This window comes from Mandrillus leucophaeus, unplaced genomic scaffold (assembly GCF_000951045.1).
Source record: "Mandrillus leucophaeus isolate KB7577 unplaced genomic scaffold, Mleu.le_1.0 Scaffold198, whole genome shotgun sequence".
NCBI classification, from domain to species: domain Eukaryota; kingdom Metazoa; phylum Chordata; class Mammalia; order Primates; family Cercopithecidae; genus Mandrillus; species Mandrillus leucophaeus.
Window position 1 is genome coordinate 1 of NW_012102009.1, and position 23,830 is coordinate 23,830.

At 37.3% G+C, this 23,830-nt stretch overlaps 1 pseudogene; it reads left to right on the forward strand.

Annotated features, from left to right (window-relative positions):
- Window positions 1-14,576: 14,576 nt before the first annotated feature.
- LOC105538737 overlaps window positions 14,577-23,830 on the forward strand; it is a 157,420-nt pseudogene continuing 148,166 nt past the window's right edge.

Genomic DNA, 23,830 nt, shown 5'->3' on the forward strand with positions numbered 1-23,830 from the left:
CACCAACATGGCACAAGTATACATATGTAACAAACCTGCACGTTATGCACATGTACCCTACAACTTAAAGTATAATAATAATAAATAAATTAAAAAAAAAAAACAATAGCCCTTCTAAAAACTAAATCGCCTTGATAAACTAATAAAAGGCCACATGTTTAGAATGTTGAGGGGAGCCTGAATTTTGATAAGATGTAGGCATAAACAACAGCCATTTTTCCAGAAGTCACTAGATTTGTAACTTCCCCAATTATTTCTGTAACATCATTATTATAGAAACTAAGAGTGGCCTTTTAAGGTGCTTTTTCAGACTTTTGCATTACTGAGGACCAAATGATTCCCCTGGGACTGAAGACAAGACTCAACCAGTCCTGTGGCCCTACCTGGAATCAGACTGAGTGCACAAGGACCATTTTCTATACCCCTATGACTGTATCCTCAACCAATCAGCAGCACCCATTTCCTAGCCCCTACCTTCCAAACCATCTTTAAAACACCAATTTTTCAGGGAGGCTGAAAAAAACCATCTTTAAAACACCAGATTTTCAGGGAGGCTAATTTGAGTGGTAATGAAAGTTTGTTCTTCCATTTAGTGGGCCCTCCATTACACTTTTTCTCTATTGCAATTTCCCTGTCTTGATAGACTGAGTGTATATGAGCAGTAGTCAGGATGAACCTGTCAGATAGTTACATTTTCAGCAAGAGGGAAAAGAGACTCAAGAAAGTACTTTTTTCACCAAGTAGATTTTAAAAGTTCCATAAATGTAAGAAAGTTCTAAAAGCATAAGGATCATGACTGGGGGGAAAAATAGAAATTCACTTTTAGTGTCAAATTCATTTGTCATAGAATTTGATTTTAGGACAATAGTACTTTTCTTAAATGAACCAGTATAACAATATTTATTAAGCAACTGCTACACATTATTATGTTTGTAAAGTTAATTTGCTATTTAAGTACAAGGGTTCCAAAGGTATTTGGTAGAGACTGTTTTCACTAGGAATTCATTTTATCTTTTAAAAACTCCATCAAATATTTTAACAATTAAATATGCACTGATTAGAAATTTTTCATTAAATCCCATTAGCTGAATTACCATATTTCTTAATAAGAAAATGTATTTTAGTTACAAAAGCTAAAAGGTTAGTTCTTATCTGATGCAATGAACCCAGGAACTTGACTTGAAAGGCCAGAGAGCATCACAGAGGGAGACTGTCAGCCACTCCGTGCATATTTATGGACTTGTTGTTCTGGTGGTAAGTACTCTCCTGACAGCCAGTGCTAAATCTAATCAATCATCCCTTAAATACATCATAGTGTAGATTCACCTCACTCCTTCATTAGCATTCATTAGCAATTAATCAACACAGCAGGAGTCTCTAGAAAGTTCAACAATCCATAAGGTACATTTACATTAAAGATGAGCAAACATGAGGAGAGATAAAAAGAAACAGGAGATGAGCTGTGTCAAATCTGTGGTAGAAAACTAAATTTCGATGTGATCTTCAAAAAACAAAAATCAACAGAATTTGGTTATTCAGCCTAAGACTTAAACTCTTGATTAACAAGCAGTAGCCTGCGTAACTCTATTACAGTTGTCACAGACAGATTTATGCTCCAATCAGCCTGCTGAGTACATTTGTTCCACTTCAAGTAAGCCTTATGTATTGTCATTATATCTTCAAAAGGAACGAAAAGACATTGCATCCAATTTTTTGCAATTGTGGGCAATAGCTTAATTCAGTCCTTAACTGTGTTCTTGCCGAGAGTTGAGAGTTATAATGGAAACCTATTTCCCTGCAGGATGAAAAGGAGTCCTGCTGTGGCGTATAATACCCTGAACCCATGCCTGAGAGCTGTATTGTGCCCACTGAAGTGTCTCTCTTTAAAATGAGAGCCGTAGGGAGGGGTGTCCTTCACTGGTCAGAGCACCAGCATAGGCTCAAGAATCATGGAATCCTTTCCTGCCTAACCTTGCTGAATTCCTCCGAGCCTTGAGCCAATCTATCCTCCGTTTTCCTGTCAGGTTGAGAGATATTTCTTGAGGGTGAAAAAGCAATAATACAAAAAAGTATTTTGCCCACGATTATTTTAATGCTTTGGTTTAATTATTCCAATTTATCATTTGATTTTAAAGTAATTCAAAATCATTATGCTCAAATGAGAAATATATAGTGGCTGAATGATTTCTCAGCTTCAAAATATTAACTGACAAATATATGTTTAAAGATATATGTCATAAAAATGGCAACTATTGGAACCATCCTGAGCTAACTTAAATAATGCCAACTTGGAATATTAATGTTAAATAACTGATAGATGTTAAACATGTGATACAGTTAATTCTAGACCTACAGAAGTGTACATGATTGTAACAGTGTTACAAACAATATTCATTTGGTCTGCATAGGTTGAAGTCTTAGACCATGTATTGGAACCATTTTTTTCCCCGAACAAATACCTCAAACTTCAATATAAACCAAACACCCTGCATTGGTAAACTTATCTCAGCAAGTGTGAGCAACGAATTGCTACCAATGGGATTGCTTTATTTTGGGAGTAGTAAATGGCTCTGAAAGATTTTGGTCTCATACTGCAGTGGAAATAAAGACCTATATATTTTTTTCTTTTCTCTTTAAAGAAAATTTTACAAATGTCACAGTTTGTTGGGTTGGTCCAGTCTGCTTCTCCATGGCTATAATTCAAAAGAAGAGTGAAGTAGCTTGCAGCCCAGCATGGCTCATCATTTTATTTTCAGAATAGACTTCCAAACTCTTCTGAACCACTACCACCTCGATTCTTGTTGAGTTTTTTAAAACTCAACAAGATGTTTGATGTTTTCTGGATGTTTTCTAAACATCTGGATGTTTTCTAAAATACTAAATTCTGGATTTATTTATTTTTATTAGTTTTTTAAATGTCAACTTTTCTTTCAGATTCGGGGGGTACATGGGCACCTTTGTACCTGGGTATATTGTATGATGCTGAGGTTTGGCGTTTTTAAAGTTTTATCTCAATAATTTATCTTTATTTTTTTCAAATGCCTTTTGAAAAGGGTTCATTTTAGGGGTCGAGCTCATTTCTAGTGCACATTTCAGAAGCTGATAGAGTTATGCTTAGAAATGCTTTGTCTCATCCTGCTTCTCCATTTTATCCCAGCTATCTACTGTACTGGAAGAAAACAATACAATCTAGATAGGAAACTGAATTAGCTGATAAAAGCATTGAATTAGAGGCATGTTAAGATATTACTCAGGTCACTGAAGACTACAGTGCTCCACTTAAGCCCAGCAGCAACTCAGATCCTCATCACCTGAGTCTCTGACTGCAGCCATCAGCAGTGACTGACAGGTTCACATCAAGAGGCATCAAACCTTCATACATTTTTAAATACCCCAAATGATCCTAATGGAGAATTTAAAACAATTTGGGAATTCAATATTAGGGAAATGCATTCAAATGTAAGATCAGACAAACATATTAGCCAATATTCAAAGTATTAATGGACCTTAGAACTAAGTCTGTCCAGTTGAAGATAATTCATAAGGCCTTCTGGACACCAGGGATGCTCTTTAGGGTGGGGGTGGAGAGGACACATTCAGGAAATGGGAATAAAAGATGAACAAGGTGGGGGAAGGGGATGGAGGTCAGCACCACTGTGATAGATGCAGACAGAGAAGTGATTGGTTATACATCTTTTGTTTTTCAGACAGACTGAATCGTGCATTATATCACTTTTCAGCCATTCAGTTAGATAAGGTAGCATTTTCAGTCTCATAAAGTCATGAGATTAAAATACATTTTTTAAAAAAGATTTTACGTGGTCACCAAATTCACAATAATATAGTAAGGAGCTGCCATGTTACTCCAGAGATGAATATTCCTAAGACAGAGATGCTGCCCATTCTTATTTCTAAGGAAACTTATAAAAGAGAGAAAGCAAACTGCCCAGATCAGTATGATTTTAGGCACATTATCTACTATCTCTGCTTCAGTTTTCTAATATATAAAACAAAGTCAATAATGGTACCAACCTCTCCAGGTTGTTGAGGGTATGAGGGCTATGGGATCTTTTTTTTTTTTTTTTTTGGTAGAGTCTTACTCTGTAGACCAGGTTAGAGTGCAGCAGCATGATCATGGCTTGCTGCAGCCTCAAACTCATGGGTTCAAGCAATCCTCCTGCCTCAGCCTCCTAAGAAGTTGAGAGTACCGGAACATACCACCATACCAGCTAATTTTGTATTTTTTGCAGAGATGGGGTCTCACTATGTTGCTCAGGCTGTTTTTGAACTCCTGGGCTCAAGTGATCCTCCCAACTAAGCCTCCCAAAGTGTTGGGATTACAGACATGAGCTCACTGTGCCCAGCTGTGATTCAATTTTGTAAAAGCCTTAAAAGAAGGCTGGGTTTATAGTAGCCATAGTACATGTGTTGCTGCTATTGCTATTGCTATTAAGGTCTCAAGCCTTGAAATTTCTCAAGTGAAATATAATAAAGATATTTTCTGGAAAAAATGGTTTAGAACATTCTGGAAAGTCTTAATAGTCTTTAGACAGAAGGTTACTTTTATCTCTTTAGATTATTGATACTTATTCCTAAGTGAAGACATGGGAATGGCTTCTTATTTTCCTGACCCCTATGTTTCTATGAGCTACAAAAACGAGAAGTTGTGAAGTGTAAAAATGAGGAAGTTAATTCCACCCTCCCAGAAACTTCACCCATATGAAAACTATTAACAGGCTTCTGCATGAGACATGCATGCAAGCAGGTGGTCTGGCATAGTGGAGAGAATGTGGACACATCCTCCCACCTTCTGGCTTCTGTGACTGTGGGGAAGCAGTCCCACTTCTTTCAGAATTTGCTTTTTATTTTAAAAAGAAGTTTTCCTGAGAATTAAATGTTATTATGTGTATTAATTTTGTGCTTTAATATCTGGCTCATTAAATAGTAGCTATTAATTTATTATCATTATATCTACCAAAAATACGTTAAGCAAAGAGACCAGAGGCAAGATTCAGGAACAAAATTCAGGAACACCTTGATAAACTCTTAGTTGCAATGCACATAGAAGTAGTTCCAGTTTTTTATTTGATAAAAGAAATATAGAATGACTACTCTTACATCCCTGGTTTTCAGTGTTTTAAAGCACATAGATGAGTTTATCAAAGCAGTGGATTGCCTGAGCTCCTCACTCCAACTTTCTGGGTAAGAGGACTTTGGAAGAGAGCAACACATCTAATAAACCTGTGATAAAGCATGTTACAAGGAAAATATTGTTGTACCAGAATTTAAACTATAGGTATTTCTATATTGTGAAATTAAATGCTAGAAGAGTTTGCCAATAGACTATTTGGAGTTCCGTGGGCCACAAATTGTGACTCAAGAGTGAGGACTCTTTTCACTACATATCCACTCATGCATCATACCAGGAGAAGCAGCAAATATAAAAAATATCATTGTCCATTCCTATTTCTTGGGAAAGTGTCATAATTGATACTAGAGAATGGAGAAGATAAAATTCTTCAAAAATGACACCTCTGAAAGTTCAAACAAGTTTGGCTTTTAGGATAGGACAGGCATACATGAATATGAGTTCAATTACAGGTCACAAAATCAGACAAAGAAGGGATATCACCATCAGAACATGTCACAAACTTAGTCGAAAATCCAAGTGGATAAAGAATATAGAAGGCTAGGTTAATACAACCAATGAATTTCCAAAACCAAAAGAAAAAGGACAGGAAAGCAGATGGCCAGTATCAAAACTCAAAGACTAATATGAAGCCTGAACTTCAGGGACAGGATGCAGTCAGTAAAAGCAAGAGATGTTGGATATTTGCTCCTCAGATAATTCACCAGCTAAAATACAGGGAAGACTAAGAGAAAAAAATAAGTCACTGGAGAACCAGAGTGTAGGGTAGAAATCTGCCACCGCAGAGATAGCATATAAGAAGGAAGGACATGGCCAGGCGCGATGGCTCATGCCTGTAATCCCAGCACTTTGGGAGGCCAAGGCGGGCGGATCACCTGAGGTCGGGAGTTTGAGACCAGCCTGACCAACATGGAGAAACCCTATCTCTACTAAAAATACAAAATTAACAGGGCATGGTGGCGCATGCCTGTAACCCCAGCTACTCGGGAGGCTGAAGCAGGAGAATTGCTTGAACCCGGGAGGCAGAGGTTGCGGTGAGCCAAGATTGCGCTATTACACTGCAGCCTGGGCAACAGGAGTGAAACTCCACCTCAAAAACAAAAAACAAAAAAAGAAGGACTGAAGACTTAAAGCAATCACAGAAGGATTAGAAGATTAAGCAAGGGCCCAATTTCCAGAGAATAGGGTACCAGTTTCTTGTTAGAAGCAGCCAATCCTACTGAACCCTAAATCACTGTACCACCCACCCAGAGCTCCTTCTGTCTATGCCCAAGACTAGAGAAAAGACTAGTTCCAGAGTCTTAGATAAAGGAGAATCTTAGGGATAACAAACGTACCCCAGCTGTTAAGTTTAGGAATGGAGTGCCTAGCTGAAGGCTCCATTCCATACATGATTCATCAACCTCAGCTCAGCTACTTCCTTTGTTTACTTGACTTCTTGATACCTGACATTCACCTGACCTGGCTCTCCTCCTGCTTAAGATACAATTTTCATGTAAATGCTCTGGGTTTAGTGAAATCAGAATTACTCAAACTAGAGCTATAAGGATATTTAAAATGAAAAATAAGTCAGGGATTCAGCTATTTTCCAGAAGCTGACTTACTGCCCACTTTGGACTGAAGAATCCCTACCAATGCTCCTGCATGCTCAAGTGCCCTGCCAGGTCTCAGTGGTCAAAAGTCATTTGGTTGATCTTAATTTTTACAGGAAAAAAAAAAAAAAAAAAAGAGATAAAAGCACTTTGCAGATAAAATCCTAAAAATTATTTTGGGAAAGTGAATCCTTTCTGAATCCATCACATGCAAGTTGGAAATAAGAAAAAAATAACCTAGAGTTATAAATAGAATAAGAGCTTGGAAATAAAGAGAAACTCCCATGAAAGGGAAATAACAAAAGGGATATGAGAGCTCTCCTGTCTCTGTTCTTAGTCATTGTGTTTGCTGGTTGTTAAAGTATAATTTTTTTTTAATGTAAAATCATGACACCAAGCAGCTGTAAAATAAACACATCAAAGATTGATTTAATTTAGAAATTAATAAGGGAACTAGTAAGATGTTAAAGCTGGTCAAATTTTTTTTAGAAGATAGTAGATACAGGCAATTTAACAAGGAAATTTTTAGATATGCTTGCAAAGTTAGATATAAAACTGATTAGTGCCCAACAAGGTCAAACACTGCAACATTTGAGGTAGTTCTCACTGGACAGACCTTATTTGCATGTCAACTGAAAAAACAAAGACTCTACAAGTTAATCTCTGTTCTTCATGCTGAAAATTGCCCAGTCAAGAGAAAGTCAAGCCAACTACTGCAATGAAAGAATACTCAGTAACCTCATTTGCCTATTTCTAAATTTTGAATAATTTTATGACACTACTCTCACTATATGACATACACGCTAACTAACTTTTAAAACAAGAAAATCCATGTATATTTTAAGCAGATGTTTTTACTAATAGCATGACAATAACTTATTTGCTGTCAGTGTAAAGATGTTAATAGGATGTTCTGGTACAGAATATCCATTTTCCCTAAAGTTCTGAGTCATTGTTTTGTTGAAAATACTAGACTTTTGCTGAGCAATTTATTTAGAAGGCAAATCAATTTCATGAGTGGAACTCATGAAATCATATTTTTCCTGTAATCAAAGGTTGGTCTCCACTAATTCAAAACAGGAAAACATGTTAAACATTTCACAGTGAATAATAATCACAGTTTAAATAAGGATTCAAGTGTTGTTTATCGTTTTATGTGCATGAACATGTAGGCTAAAACTGGATCTTTGCTTTATAAAGTAAAATATACCCAAATTAAAATACTTGTGGTTATTAATTACTTTGGAATGGCAAGACATAGTATCATGAGAAATGAATACTATACCTGCTGAGAATATTAAATTTCTCTATTACCATTAGTCACATAAAGAAATTATTAACCAGACAGGTTTAATTTTAGTTCTATCTTATGATAGAGAAAAAATTGGTTAACTAATAGTTGTAAAGTATCATACTTGTTAGAAATGATTTTCATATTTGGTTTTTAATTAGACAAGGTTAGCACTAATGAATACTAATCAGAGTCATAAAACTAATTTTTATATAATCCAGCCTCAAATACACACAGACTTGCCTGATTTTTGTTTAGGGAATCCGGGAATAATGCCTGATGCATGTTGCATGTAACGGTAATTTGGGAATGTTGTATCCTAAACAGTAACCATAAGCAGGGTCTGGCCATTCTCAAATATAGAAACCGAATTAGCCCTGACACAGTCACAAGAAAGAGTTCAAAACCACAATTGGGAGCAATGGCGTTCACCTGACCATCTGATACCTATTTGCATGTGTCCTTTTCACTGCACAGATTCTGACACTACAAAGAATGTGAAAGCAGTGGTAAGTATATTCGAGATTTATTTTGATTAAAAAATTTCCTAAAACTAGTAAATTGTGATTCAATTTACAAAATTCAACTTACACAGAATTATTAATTATCACATTTATTTCTCATTTACCAGAACATTTGTGTGGGTTCCATGTAAAAAGGATTCAATAAACTAGACTTGGTTAGCTTCAGAAATAACTTAACATCAAGGTTTAAATTACAATGACATTAATTTTTAAAGTATCTATTGAACTTTAAAGACCATTCCATAAACAGCAAATGGAAAGTTTAACTTTTTAATCTTATGAAGGTATCCATACTAATTGCAATGTTTTCACTCTCTAAATGCTTTTTTAAAATAATTATTTTTCAACTTCCTGCTTGACTCTTCATTGTAAGCCCCAAGTGAAAATTTTCTTTACACTTGATTCTTGGACTTGGCAAATTGTTTCACTTTGCGTACGAATCTTGATGCACTCTCACAGACTTATGGCTACCCATTAGCTCCAGGACCAAACATGAAAAAACAATTTCCCCTCGAGATGTTTATATTAGGCCCCGTATCCTGTGAACTTTATGGTTTTCTCAATGTGTTATCTTACTTCTTGTTATATTAAATGAGAGTGTAGCAATTAAATCACCATGGGATACTATTTTTTGCTGTATGTCAGTGTGTTAGGAAGGCTCCCAATACTTATGTATCTCATGCTGGTTAGAGGAAAAGTGAAAACCCCAGTTTTGAGGGGCTGCATCTGGTGCATATACTTGAACTTTGTGATGGAGCATGTGTTCCCAACTATATCAATTCCAGATTTTCTGGTTTGCTAGAAGCTGCATGAAAATTTAAATTGCATCGTCCCCTGTAACCACTCTACAAAGAAATGTCAACTATGCGTATTGGTCAGAAATGCGAAAAAAGGGCATGAATATCTACATTTTCATACCCATCATGAATTGTATAGGTATCATCACATTTAGTCATCTTCCTCAAATGTCTAATTAGGATAACTCCTACCCCCTTGAAAGATCTAGAGCAAATTACAATTATCTGGGGCATTCCCAAATGAGAATGAGTCCCAAGGCCTTTGACTTTCAACATATAGTGCCAAGTACAGGCCTAGAAATAAGTAATGTGTGTGAAAGAGGAGAGTCCTCTCTGGAGTCCTGTGCCTACTCTTTGGTATATGCTTTCTTAGGTAATGATGTGGTTCAATCCAACAAAACAGCCGCAGCATACTTGTGGGTTCAGGCATAGCATATTAGAACCCCCCTTTTTTTTTTTTTTTTTTTTTTTTTTTTTTTTTTAAGACAGAGTCTCACTGTCGCCCAGGCTGGAATGCAGTAGCACAATCTCAGCTCACTGCAACCTCCGCATCCTGGGTTCAAGTGATTCTTGTGCCTCAGCCTCCCAAGTAGCTGGGATTACAGGTGTGCATAACCATACGCAGCCAATATTTTGTGCTTTTAGTAGAGACTGGGTCTCACAATATTTCCCAGGCTGGTCTCGAACTCCTGGGCTCAGGCAGTCCACCCACCTTAGCCTCCCAAAGTGCTAGGATTACAGGCATGAGCCACCGCACCCGGCCTAGAGCCACAAATGACTTCCTGACTTTGCATTTGAAATTTTCTTAGTTGATTTCTTCATCACTATACTCCAGGCACCTAGAACACTGTGTGCACATAAATTCATTCAATAAATGGTTATGAAGTGAATGAATGAATGAGACAAGACACATGAAACAATTAGAAAATAAGAGGAGCCAAATTAAAATATATTTCTGGTCTGAATACAATCTACGAGTTATACCCACAAACAAACACACACGAGAACGGGTGAGAACATCAGAATTTAATAGTGTTAAAGGAAAAGCTTCATGAAGAAAGCATGATTTGCAATGGACTGGGTTGATTGATAAAGGAGAAAGAAGTAGGGAGGCTCTTGAATGTAAATGGGGAGGCTCTTCAGTATAAGTGGCTCTATGGAGCATGCTTCAATTATAGTCACTGAACTTTGTGAGTTTCATAAAAATTCCATAAAATTCAACTATTGTAATGCCAGGAACTCAATATGAAGCCTTATTTAGAGATTGCCCACTTTGTTCTCATTGAAATACTAGTCGCTGTTATTTATTATTATATTTTGCTTATGAATTCATTCAATTAAACATTTCTTAAATACCTACAGTATGGGAAGATCTGTGCTAAGAGCCAAAGATTCAAATAAAATACCATCCCTGACCTTAAATATCTCACAGTCTCATGGGGGATGACTGACAAGTGAGCAGAATGTTACACAGTATTATAAACAATATGAAAACACTCTGAGGTCACATCTCTTCACTTCTCACAAAGGCCAAAGAGCTCTCATTTCATTTCTTCTATGAGATCAATTTTTTGCCTTGCCTTGCCTTGCCTTGCCTTGCCCCTTGTCCCTTGCCCCTTGCCCCTTGCCTTTCTTTCTTTCTTTCGTGACAGAATCTCTCTGCCACCCTGGCTGGAGTGTAATGGTGAGAACATAACTCACTGCAGCCTCCACCTCTTGTGCTCAAGTGATCCTCCTGCTTCAGCCTCCCGAGTAGCTGGGGTTACAGGAGTGAACTATAAGATTAATTTCTATGGTGGCTGACACATAGCTTATTTTATTAAAGAGAACATCTTTAGGCAGTAGATAAAATTTTATTTTTCCATCTTTTCTGAGTTTGCAGCTAATATTGGGCTATTAATTCAATAGACTAGCATATTCAAGATATAAGAAGAAATGGATGAGTATTGAAGGTCATTCATCCATAAACTGTTTTCCTTTCAATAAACTCTTCATAATTTTCTACTGTTAGGTAAGAAGTGAGAAATCTCAGTCCATTCAGTCTAAATGTCTTTGATTGGGCAAGACTGTTAAATTATGACTAGGGTAAGAGAATCTAACTTTTCAAGAGCATTTAAGCAGCTCTTAATGTTTTTTAAAGTCTCTGTTTCTTCTTTGGTTAAACTTATTGTGGATTGGAGATAATGAATGCGACACCTGGCCCTTAGACAGCCTTCAATTTAAATGAGACATTATTAAGTAATAAGTAGTCTGACTTGGAACTTACTTCTATGCTCTGTTGAAGATGCAGATGTGAGGAGAAATCATAAACTCCCTATTCCTCTCCCTCTGACCTCTGAGATGGTGGTAGGCTGGAACACTGCTGTCATTTCTTGTCATTTATTGATCAGTTACTTTGTGCCAAACTCTACATACATTATCTCCTTCAATTCCCAGACAACCCTTTAAGGTAAGAATTATTATCCCTATTATACTTTACATATAATAAAATAGAGGCTCATAGAGTTTAATTAACTTGCCAAAGTCCCCAGAGACAGTAAATGACACGCCAGTGTTCAGTCCCAAGTGTTTCATGCCCCTAAACCCTGCCTACTACTGCTTCCTGAACCTGTGAGTTCCTAAAGGCTTTCTGGATAAACAAGGAGACACAGCTCAAGACTTTTGTACTCTTTTCCTACCCAACTTGATCCCATTTAGTTTGATGCACACAATTAAAAGAGGTCTTCCTCTAGAATTTTAATTTAGAAGGACAAGAAAACCAGTTCAAATTCTGTGCAGTAAGAAGCCTACACCACCAAGACTATGATGTAAGACATGGCAATGCTTCACTAGGACAGATGAGTGACTGGAGCATTCAGAGAAGGAGCTATTGGTGTGCCTTGTTTGCTACGACTCTCAGGGGCAGAGGTCATATAAGCGATACATGATTGGCATGCCATATGCCTTGGGGTAGACTTTGCTTCTTGCCATCCCAAACCATTCTCCCTCTTACCTTATTAAGTAAAGCTAGATCTTGTTCAGGGTGTGTTCAATGTATTCACCTCAGCTAGGGAGATGTAAACAGAAGTCTACTGGGTGAAACTTTGGGAAAAGCCACTGATTTCCTGATGAAAGATGACAACCTCAGCTATACTTCTTTCTACCTTGTGCTCTTTCATTTTTCTGTCTGAAATGTAGATGTGATGCTTAGAGAAAGAACAATTGTTTTGTGACTGTGAGTAGCAAACTTTTTCAGTAAAGATGACAGAGCAGGAAGTTACCAGAAATGTGGGTCCTTATTTAATTGCTTGAGCAGATACAGCAGCCTGGAATTGTTTATTTCCAAAAGTGAAAAAACTCAATTCTCATTTTGATAGGCAGTTCTAGTAATGTTTATATTACATGTACTTCTAAATTATTTAGTTCCTGATCTTACTCTCACTTCAATATCTGTATTTGTTGTCAGTTGTGACCTAGGGAAAAAGGTAAAAATTTTCCTTATTAGAGTGAATCTTAGCTATTGCCTTCACTCATGAGCACACACAACTATAGGTCTCTAGCTTCCTCTTAAATATCACACGGCAAGGCTTTGGACAAATAAGCTGAACTTTTAAAATTTAATTTTCCTCCCATTTAGAATGAAATTAGTCATTCTTATAGGTATTCTACCCCAAGGCCTCATGTGAGAATGAGTTAAAAATATGTAAAGTCATACTTGAAGAATGGGACTATTTCCATATAAAATGCAACCATTAGTAATGCATTAATAGTTTGCTCTGATTACTGCCTGCTATTTTAAATTTGTTAAAGACTCTTCCAATATGAAAAATGTTATGAACATTTTAATGAGTTATGAGTAAAAGTCCTTCAGAACATGGCATTACTTTTTTGTAATGAATATGAATGCAATCAGTGGGTTTCTGTAGACACCAGAATTAAGCAGAATTAGACCAAAAAGAAGAAAAAAAAAAGATTAGTTCTAGAAGTAAGATAAAATAAAAAGACAGCAAGAATGGGAAAAAGGAGAGAAATAGAGGCAAAGGGCAGGATAGGATTTTTAAGAAGGAAGAGTTTTCCCAAATACAGGATTAAAGTTATTATTTAAGAATAGATCTTATTAAAGGGAACATAATTACCTATGAATAATGTTATCATAAATATGATGCCCACACTTGAATAATTGTCCTAATAAAGTATTTTAAAACCACTAAGTATCTTTTGCAGAGAAATTTAAGCAAGAAAATGAATATAAAAACCATAAAGGGATAACTTGCCAGTGAATGCAACTGAAATTTCATAAAATCCCAGCTCTCATTCATCTAAATTTAGGGACCTCAATATTTTGCACATTGACGCTCAATAAATGTTATGTATTTGTGGGTTTTTTACATTGAAAAATAATATACTTGCTCCAAATCAGCAAGTAATTATAAAATGACTTTTAATGATAACAAGAAAGGTTAGGAATAAAAAATGCTACATAAATGCTTTCTTATTATTAATATCTTTGAAGACTATCACAGAGCTAAAATTTTTAAATAATAATTGCTGTAGAACAATCAAGAATATGCAAAAACTACATTCTTGACCTTAAAATATGAAATAAAACTTTGAATTTCTGCTTTTAAATGACCAGTAGATTTGCAAAACCTGTGATCACATGAATGTCAGTTTGGCAGGATGGTCATAAATAATAGTTGATGATAAATGACAGTGTTCAGGGTGTGGAGCGATCTCTTGTGGAGGGCCACAGGGGTTGGCGTAAAGCTCTTGTCTTCTCTAACATCTGGATTATTGATGGTTAGCATTAATGATCTGAAAGACAGAGCACACAGCATGCTAATAAAATTTGCAGATGTTACAAATTTGGAAGCTGTTGCACACACCAGGAGACTAAGAATTAATACAAATGGATCTAATGAGATTACAAATACAGAAAGAAAAGAGGAAAATTAGATTCCATTTAGAAAAGTGCAACTAATCAATCTTGGGGGAGGTAATCGGAAACATGTTCACTCAGCAGGTCTGAGGACAAACCTGGGAAGTAATCAATTTAAACAAAATGCAAAGCACAATAATAAGACTGCTGGGATCAGTGAAAGAGTATTTCTCCAAGATCATTCAGCAGTTCCATACATGAGCCTCTCTTGGTCAAAACTGCCCATGGAGGGAGTAGGTCTAAGGGGAGAGGCCTGAAAGCAGGGACTATGAGGATAAAAGCTAAGAAGTAAGATCCCCGGTGCAATGGCTGCACCAACAGCCACTTCCAAGCTCTGGGTGGAGCAGCTGTATGCACAGCCACTGGCTCCAGTAATAAAAGAATGGGCACCAAAACTTGTGTCAACTTAACTTGTCTACTAAACCCGTTAAGGTTCATGGTCCCATGCAGCTATTTTTCTGGTGCCAAAGGACCTGAGGACTTTAGCAAGGGTAGGGCTACCAAATAGTATCAATATTACCAAAAGGTATACATATAGCCTAAGGGAAAGCAGCCCAGCTAACAAACACAGACCCTTGGTATCCACTCCATCAGTTATGAGCTATGTAACTTTAGGAAAATGATTTGCCTTGCTCTAAGTTATAATATTTAGCTTTCATATTTTTAACTGCTCTGAGCTTCAGTTTTCTCCTTTGCAAAATGGGTATAATAACATCTTCTCAGAGTTGTGAAGCAAAAGGAAAAATGTCTGTAAAGTTATTGACACAGTCAATGCTATCAATTACTATTACTACAAATTATTTTATGCAGTTATAGTCCTGAAGGAATCTGGTTGTTTTGTTTTTGTTTTTTTACAAACATCTGAAGTTCTTTGAAGGCAAAATGCTAATTGGAAGTCCTTGATCAGTTATTTTGAGGCTATATCAGTTAAAATTTAAATCACTGCAGCCCACGGAAAAACAGATTTAGACTAGAAATTGTCATAGTCAAACTAGAGACTTTCACCAGACCACAATGTGCAATGATGCAATGATTGTAATGGCAATTGGAAAAGCAAATCATCCTGGCCAGCATGTCCGTGGACAAGAAGAAGGAAAATAAGGAGGCAGTGTAATACTGAACACTGTGAAACCTTGAAGCCAATCAAGCGACAAGGGGGCCTCAACCCCAAAAACAGCATAGAGAGATAGCAGGAACAGATATGGGCAAACTGGAAAAGTTCGAATGTGGCACTCAAAACACAAGAAACTTGAGGCAAGATTGCAATAAGTGAGGCCTAGAAGATCGTCTTCTGTCACCATTGAAGAAATGTTGTTTGTATCAGAAGTCTTCTGGGTTGGGTCCGCAAAAAGAAAAAATAACAGTAGGAATCCCAAGAATTTGTCATCAAGAAAGATTAAATGTGGTTATCCATAGCAGAGTGAGCAGAGGCCAATATAAAGACTAGGAGGTAATTCAACATGAGCCCAAAACAAGAAACAGCTTCCAAGACAGAGATGATGGACTGGGAAAGTGGGCAGATGCAGTCTTAGGTGTATCAAGGCTCTGGAAATAATAGCAACTGAAGGCCCCAAGCAAGTAACAACCTGGCCAAATCCCTTAGCCATGAGACCCAGGATCATACTCAGCATGTCACTCTCCATCATCTCTCCATATTGAATCCTTCCTTTGGTCCTGATGATTTCACCACGGACAGACCTCTCAACATGTCCTTTGTCCTCCCTTTTATGCTGCCTCCACCGTAATCCAAACCAGCCAACTTCTCTTACCAGCAACATGCCACAGCCTCCCAACTGATCCTTGCTTACTCATTCAGCTTCCTCCTGCTGACATACCCTTTCGAATCCATTCTTCAAACTATAGCAACAGTGATATCTTCAAAAGGTCAAAATAATCACATACACATACTCCATTTCAGGCTTGTGTTTAACACACACCCATGACAATCTGCTAGTTTAGGATAAAGGTTAAAGGAATGAATGTGGTTGCTAGGCCCCACACGGTCTGACCCTGCTTTTCTCTCTAGTTTCCTCATACACAATGCTCCTCACAATCTCTATCCTTCTTTCTGTTCAACCCTGAGCGTGCCTTGACCAGGGCTGTTATCATCGTTTTTCTCCCTTGCTTGCTTTCCATCTAGTTTAACTCTCCTGTTACATCTAAGCTCAATCAACACTTCCTCAGAAAAGCCTTTTCTAAGTGAGTCACTGATCCTTCTTTTAGACACCGCATATCTCATCATTGTGACATTTGTCACAAGTGAAATTTTACATCTTTTATAGGATTCTGTGATTAGGATCTATTCTCACCCTCTCCCTTCAGGCTTACTGAGGGCAGAGCCATGTTTTCTTATATTGCCCAAAACATATCTAGCACAGGTCATTATTGGAAGTGTCTATAATTGTCTAGAGCATTCAGCCAGAATCTCTGGTTCTTTTGTCAGTTTTCTTGGTGGATATTTCTTCTCTCTTCAATGATACCCATATGAAAAGACTGGTGTAGTGGGCAGAATAATGCCTGCCCCCGAAGATGGTTATATCCTAATCCCTTGAACCTGTGAATATGTTAACTTAAATGTCAAAGGGGAATAAAGGTTTCAAATGAAGTTAAAGTTGTTCATTAATTAGCAGGTCCTAAACAGGGAAGATTATCCTGGGTTATCCAGATGGTCCAATGTAATCACAAGGGTCCTTATAAGTAAAAGAAGGAGGCCAGAGAGTCAGTCAGAGGAAGATATGGCTACAGAAGATCAGAGTGATGAGACCAGGTTCAGTGGCTTACGCTTGTAATCCCAGCACTTTGGGAGGCTGAGGTGGGTAGATCGCCTGAGGTCAGGAGTTCGAGACCAGCCTGGTCAACGTGGTGAAACGCTGTCTCAACTAAAAAATACAAAAATTAGCCGGGCATGGTGGAAAATGCCTGTAATCCCAGCTACTCAGAAGGCTGAGGCAGGAGAATTGCTTAAACATGGGAAGCGGACGTTGCAGTGAGTTGGGATTGCGCCACTGCACTCCAGCCTGAGTGACAGAGCAAGACTCGATCTCAAAAAAAAAAAAAAAAAAAAAAATCAAGTGATGAGATAGGAGAAGAAATTGACTCACCACTGTTGGCTCTGAAGGTGGAGGAAGGGTGTCAGGAGTGAGCACATTCTAGAAGCTAGGAAAGGCAAGGACACAGAATTTCCCTAGAGCTTCCAGAAAGGATGCAGCTCTGCCAACACCTTAATTTTAGCCAGTAATACCCAAGTAAGTCAAACTTCTAACCTGCAGAACTGCAAACTCTCTAACCTGCAGACAATAAACTCCTGTTGATTTAAACCACTAGGTTTGTGGTAATTTGTCACAGAAGCAATAATAATAATAAAATACAACCAATACCCTCTACCACTCTTGAATGTAAGTAACCTTGAAGGCCATTCACTCTGCCCTACCAGGGTAGTGATTCTGCAGTGGATAAGAAGGCCAAGTTTGGCCTCCTCAGTCAGATACTCTATCTTCTTTTCCCATGGGTGAAATTTAACAATGAAACTGTTGGTGAATTCCCAGTGACTCTTCCTACTGGACATCTCTAGGCTGCTTTCTGCACAGGCAATTGCAGCTTCTTTGTGGGGGCAGCAGCTGCCTGTGACTATTACTATTAGAGGATCTGGTTTCTGCTTTGGCTTATACAGTTTACAGTTCTTCGGGGCTTCTGGTCTCAGCAGTTCCCAATAGTTCTTATCAGTGGCTCTTTTAGGGTTCTCCTTCGTTCAGTGTACCTGAACATTAGTCATATCCCACAGCAACCAAATAGATCAAGAGTATTTCCTCCAGGGAGGTGGCTTACACTGGGAGACTGCTATGACAATGTTGGTTTTGTACAGTCTTCCCCTGTCCTGTGAGAGAAGTGAGACCATGAGGCACTGCACTGCAACGCCACACAGCAGCCCCTCCTCACTCCCTGCCTTTGCTTTTTCCTGCTTTCTACTAAGGTGGAAAAGAATCACTAAGTCTCCACTGATTTAAGATTAAAGCTCTAATATCAGTTGAAAGCATCTAGGAGACGTGCAGAGAGAATCTACCACTCAGGTACTCAAAAATCATGACATACCCCAAATTCCTCTAAATATATCTATCAATCCATGGGCCACTGGGACCACAAATGCAAGTCGGACCCAAAAGTGCCCAAAGTGGCCTCTAGTTCCATGAGGTAGATAAGCAAATGATACAGTAATAATTATTTGGTTACCCATTCAACCAAAACTGACATATCATGAGAGGCTCACCAGCTTCAGCACCAAGTCAACTTCCAATAGTTAGGAGATTGAAATCTTATGAAAGGGAAATAGTGGAGCATCTTGGGAAAAGTACAGGTTATAAGCATGGGCACACTCAAATCAGGCAAGTCTGGCTTCAAATACTACCCCTCCTATTTACCAGTTATACAACTTTGAAAAACAACTTCTATATCTAAATATATGTTTCATTGTTGTTAAGAATGAGGCAATAGGTGTAACACATTTACCAAATTTTTTGACATTCAAAAAAATGAGTGCTTGATCCCCTAGAATAAAGAAGTTTTGTCAATGAATTCTTTCTAACCTACAAAACTATTCAGGAGAAAAATTCTATGACAGTGAATTATTTATCATATATGGTATAGTAGGTAGATTAAATTTGTCATCAGAAGCCCTCAATTCGCCCTGTTGCTATATCACCCCTTGAGGCCATCTGTCTCCTTCTTTTTCTTCCATAACTGATCAAATACAATTAAGAAGTGCCATGTCCCCTTGGACCAGTTCGTGACCCATCCTAAGATTCTGCCTGGCCTTTCCTCCTCTGATCAATTTATCTGGTCCAGATGTTAATGTGATTACAAATGTCTGATGAAGTAGATTCAGGGAAGTTCTGAGACTACAACTCACTTTTCTCATCCAGTCCAGCCACTCTTCACACCAAAATGCACATGTTCTCAAAAATTCAAGGTTACTATGAATGCTGAAAAAGCTTAATATAGCACTTTCTACAATGTCCTAGAAACAATGTTCTTGCTGAAGACTTAACTGTAATCTGATTCAATCAATTCCATCAAATAATAATTAAAACCAGCATTTACTGGGTATTTTATATGTGGCAGTCACTGTAGCATGTATCATCTCATCTAATGTTCACCACAATCGTATGAGCTAAATATTATCATTATATCCATTTTAAAGATGAGACAATTGGGGTATAGAATACTTAACTAGGCTTGACTAAGTTAGTTCCTTAAGCAGGAAAGCCATCTGTTTATTGTTTACCTAAACTTCCCAATTTTCAAATGATTCACATAGATTTCTATAGCTTATAATGCTCTCCATGCAAGTGAGTTAAAAGCAATTTCTTCTAATGGCACCTTAAAACAGAATCACTCATTTCATTTTAATCAGGGCCCTTAAACTCAGAATTTGGGTAGTTAAGAGCAAAATGAAAACTATAACAAACTAAAGACTGCAGCGGCTATTATCACAATTGTAAAGCTTTAAGCGTTTTATATTTTCATATTTATTCCTCACTTTTAACTACTATATTTACTTTTTATTTAAACACTGAAATGTGTCAATATAAATCCTTGCTATGTGCAATGAACTGGCAGGAGTAATTTAACTTTAAAACATTATAAAAATCATAAGGAAAAGAACTATTTTTACATTTTTAGAAACTTTGATGGACTATTTTGCTGAGTGACAGTCAATGGGAGTAGACAAGCAGTGCAACGTGATTAGACAACTACCAACATACGGAGCTGTTGGATTTCTCAACCCCACGGGCAACAGAAATGGCAGAGCAGATTTTTGGGAAATTTTACACATTAGTACATAAACAGTCTGTCAAAAAATCACACTTTTCAGATGTCTACCTCCTACAGTCTTAAAGACATTACAAACTATCACAAATGTGATTTGCAAGGGAGAAGTTTCCTAGCCTCCATATAAAATGATTGTCATCACTGACAAAGTCCAGGAATATCAAGGGAAAAATAATAAATCCCTTAAAAAATTGATCTGGCAAGTGGGTTGTGCACCATTACAGCTAAAAAAAAAGAAAAGAAAAACAAAAAACCTCAATAAAGTTTGTGTGTGTGTATGTGTGTGTGTGAGAGAGAGAGAGAGAGAGATTTAATATATTGCCAGGAAGAGCAGATTTGAGCTATGTTGAGTTGGAAACCAGATTTGAAAAAGGACATACTAAAAAAATAAAAAGTATACTGTAAAGCAGCCCTGGAAGTATATAAAAAAGCAAAAAAAAAAAAAAAAAAAAGTACTTGGCAACAGTTTGCAAAATGAGATGAATCAAAAGCCAATTAAGAGATCAAAATATATGGAGCCAATAACATAAAAGTAGGGGTGACAATATAGTCAGCTTGGAAGCTAATTAGAATGGAGAGGTGATAATTGTATGCACTGGGGGAAGGCAAACTGTAGAGTGTTGAATGGAAATGAGGCAGAGATTGAGAAGGAAAAGATCTCAAACACGTCTGCAGTGTCGTAGTAAATAGTCAAAAACAAAAATGTGAGAAATGAACCCCTTGGTGAGGTGAAGAAAACTTCCTTGCTAACCCTAAGGTTTGTGCTATAATAGACTCTACAAAGATTATGGTTCCTTGAAAAAAGAAAATATGGGCTAACTCTTCCCCCCCCCACCAGAAAGGAGATGCTCTTCAGTCATCTATGCTCCCCCCCACTTTTTCTTTTACAGTGGGCTTGAGTGAGTCTGAAGATTGGGGATTAGAGATCAAGCTCCACTTCATTTTCTAAACTGTTATCCTGGGCCTCTTGCCAACCTTTTTTATTTTTCTTTTTGGCTTATCCGGTCTCCATAGTTTTAGCATTTTTTGTTTTTTTCCACAATAAATTTTGATCCCAGCCTAACTTACTGCTGTTCAGCTTTTCTGTATATTATTGGCCTTTCCCAGAATTTCTGTGAATTCTTGTTTCATATCTCTCCCTGATGATGACCTGCTTGGTCAGAATGCCTGTAGAGCTTTACTCCAGATGGCAAATGAAGCAAAAACAATGCCTTTCTTTTAATAAGGTTGCTGAAGTGACAATCCCCAGACCATAGCTAAAAAGCACCTTGAAGTTTGGTTAAGATCCACAAATGACTATGTTCTCATACTCTTAACTCTCTGAGTCTCTGAACACAGCAGTTCTTAGCATGGCCTTTGCCCAAGCAATGATATGCTTACATAAACACCTTTGCAGGTCAGCTTCTTCCAAGCTGCTGCCATGAGTTCTGCCTCTGTAAAGTGATTGGAAGGATGGTTGCTTCGAGGCAAATATTAGATTGCTTTTTGTTTACTTACTTATTTGACTCTTGCCCAAGGAAATAGTGTTACATAAGAACATATGAAAGTATTACTTAAAGAAAAAACACTAAAGCCACACTTTGTAATTTTTTCAAAACGAATGAAGTGTCAAAAATTTTTTTAATTACATAGGGGAAAAAGAACACCGGGTAGCAGGTATGCAATAAAGTAGTTACGATTCTAGCAAATAAAAAATTAATATATTGAAAAAGTAAGATTTGAAGTATACTCAGGAATTAATTTAGTGATATACTGAAATGAGATAAAACAAAATTGGGTGATTCATTTTCTCCAAATAATTTATTCCTTTGGAAGACAGACAACTCTTAATCACCCTAGCAAACTTTACAATTCTCTACTCCTCTTAAACATAAACATTCTTACCGTCTAGAAAATATGTATTATAAATCAAAACCACACTGACAACTTCCACTTCTGATCAAGATGAAATAATAGAAAATAGTTTACTCTCCCACCTAAAACAATTTTTTAAAACTAGACAAAAATATGAAACACCCATTTTAAAGCTGTTGAACATCATGAAACATCTATCGTGTTTCGATGAGAAACAGTAAACAGGAGTTAAATCTTGTAATTGTCCTAGAAAATGGCAGAAGACGCACATGCCTTGAGAGAATTTCCTCCATGACATGCATAGGGTATGGGAACCAATGTGGAACCTGGCAGACTCCTTGAGTTGAAGAGACAGAGCTAAAAATTCAGGGAAACCAAAGAGACTAACGTCTGCCAGGCAGAGCACTGACAAATAGAGATCTGCACACAGAGAGAATCCTAGAGATCTGTAAATGTTCCCTTTGGGTATTCAATAGACTACTGATCAGCACATGCGTGTTAGCAAACTACCCAGGGAGAGGGAAAGACCTCCTGGAAGAATTAGAAGGAGGAATACCTAGAGATGCACAAGGCTGGGAATAGTGCCTGTTGCCAACAGCCAGAATGAAAAAATGCATGGGCCATTTAATAGAATACTCAGAACCACCTTTCTTCAATAGTGGGGGACTAATTAGGCCTAGATGACATACAGCTGTAGTCCTCCATAACAAATCTTTAAAAGAAAGACCTGAAAGGATCCATCTGATTCTAAGTAACTTAACTGGATCCTACAATAAAGCTTAAAGATTCTTATAGGAATACGTAGTATTAAGCACCCAACAAAATAAAATATATGATGTCTGCCTTCCAAAGTAAGATTATCAGAGTGCAAGAGGCAAAAGAATATGTTCTGTGATGAAAAGAAAACTATATTAATCAAAACTGATCTAGAATGGACATAGATAAAAGCATTAGCAGACTAGGGCCTTAAAAGTCTTATCAAAACTCTATTGCATATGTTCAAAAAGAGCAAAAATTGGATGTGTTAAGTAGAGATTGGAAGATATTTTAAAATATTTAAATTGAAATTTTAAAATGGAAAACTATAGTATCTAAGATAAAATATAGATGGAATTAAAAGGAGATTAGTCATTTCAGGAAAAAAAAATGAACTTGAAAACATAGCAGTATTAAACACACAGAAAAAATATTTCAAAAACATAAACAAAAAGAAAAATAGATCATCCACGAGCTGTGGGATAACATCATGTGACATGATATATGTATAATAGTAATCCCTGATTTTGGAGAGGAGATGCAGAGAAAAATAATTAAACGAATAATGGCTGTTGCATGGCAAGTATAGTAGCGACAACTAACTTGCACCAAAGATTCTTTCTCCTCTTCTGTAAGAGTTGTTTGTGCAACTCTGCCATTAGCCAAAGACTACACTTCCCAGCCCCCTTTGCATCTATTGTGGCTGTGTGACTAGTTCCCACTAACAGAATATGAGTAGAGTGATGTGTGTCACTTCTGGTCCCACCCAGGGCAAGAGATCCTCCCTCTATTCTTCTGTGGCAACCTTGGAAGTCACAGGTTGATGATGGCAGATTGTACACTATGGAAGACACCCTTTTAATAAAGAATTTGGATTGCCTTTGTCCTCAGTTCCTTAGAGTTACCTTCTAAACTCTTGGAATTTCCAGGGTGACCAGATGTCTTAGTTATTTGTGGCAGGTTTCTACATAGTTTATGCTGATGACATGACTCAAGTTGGGAATGGTCATGCCAGAAATACCAATCATGTGATTAGAGGGTTGGAACTTTGAGCCATGTGACATCCATCTGGGAAGGGAAGGAGCACTGCAGGTTGCCTAACATTGCCAATGGTTCAATCAAT